Genomic DNA, 1658 nt, shown 5'->3' with positions numbered 1-1658 from the left:
AACAAGGAAGTTTCAGCCCAAACCGGGACATACTGGAACACACAATTCCGTCTGTCCAGCAACACCTAAAAATGAAACAAAAAATCCCAATGCTTTAGTTTTCATTGTGTTCAAGGTGACTGTGATACCTGTGATACTAAGCCAGACCTCATATATATCCTAAAATGTTATAACACTCAAAAATCACCACAGCAGGCCTGAAGAAGGTTGGGAAGAGCCTCTCTGAGTAAGTACTATAATAGGAGACAAAGTACCAAAGTATTCACTCACCCCAGAAATCACAGAGGCAAATTAACCTGTGCAGGTGTCATGGTTTGAACCCAGCTGGTCACTAAGCACTACTTGCATGCTCGCTTACCCCCTTCCTACCCCTGAACAAAGGAGAAAGTAGAAAAAAAAGTAAAAGCAAAGCCACATGGATTAAGGAGAGATCACTTGAACACTACAAAGAGGGGAAAAATAACGAAGCAAGTGATACACAACGCCGTGCTTACCCCCATGCCATGTCATGCCAAGCCACACTGCTCTTTGAAAACTGCACCCCCCTCCAGCTAGACCCACCCCTTACATGTACTGGGCATGATGTCAGTATGGTATCAAATATCCCACTGGTTCGGTCCTGCTATGGGGGCTGTGGAAATCAACCCTTATCCTGACCAAACCCAGGACATTACTCACCGCTTACCCTATACGAGTCATGATCAAATCCACTACTTTGTCTGCCTTATACATTGCCTATGCACAGATGTCATTCCCTTAGTCAATGGGCCATCCCTCTGAAGTATTCATTGAGTTCACTTAGTCCATGATTTTGGAGCTCCATCTGTCATAACAGCCTCAGGGCAGCAGAGGTGGTGTCGCATTGTTGCACGGGCTTGAGGCCAGTAAATCTGGCACAGCCTGCGCTCATAGTCTGCAGGCCGAAGATGTTGATCCTGAGGAAATTGCTGGGCTCCAGTTGATGAAGCCAGTTTGATTTCCATCACCGCTGCCTCTCACTTGGTTTCAAAGTCCATTCCTCACTGATTTGTATTTAATAACATACAATTTAATTCACCAGCCATTCTCACCCAAAATTAAATCCCCTTGAGGCACACACCATAATTCCCCATCCTCTCGCAACACCCACTAAGTGCACGCAGGTCCTTGTGCAAAACCAATCCTGTAGGCAGGTTTGTCTTTTTCTGAAGCAGGACTAACCCAAACTGTCTTCCCCAATATATTCTTCATGTGCACTATGGGGACTTTATCCCCCCCTACAGTACATGGGAGTTCTGACTGGGCAGGGACAGCTCAACTGGCAGATCCTCTAGTGTTAACTAACCAGGTGGCTTTTGCCAAGTGTGTATCCCACTGTTGACAGGTCCCACCCCCTATTGCTCTCAGTGTAGTCTTAAACAGTCCATTGTACCACTCGATTTTCCCAGATGCATGACAGGGGATGTGATACACCCACTCAATGCCATGCTCTTTGGCCCAGGTGTCTGTGAGGCTGTTTTGGAGGTGAGTCCCATTGTCTAACTCAATTCTTTCAGGGATGCCATGTCACCACAACATTTGCTGTTTGAACCTCAGACTAGCGTTACAGGCAGAGAAATGGGGCACACTGTGTGTTTCTAGCCATCCGGTAGCGGCTTCCACAATGGTATTTACCCCGG

Source organism: Buceros rhinoceros, unplaced genomic scaffold, assembly GCF_000710305.1.
Source record: "Buceros rhinoceros silvestris isolate BGI_N320 unplaced genomic scaffold, ASM71030v1 scaffold8889, whole genome shotgun sequence".
Taxonomy (NCBI): Eukaryota; Metazoa; Chordata; class Aves; order Bucerotiformes; family Bucerotidae; genus Buceros; species Buceros rhinoceros.
This window is presented reverse-complemented; position numbering follows the sequence as displayed.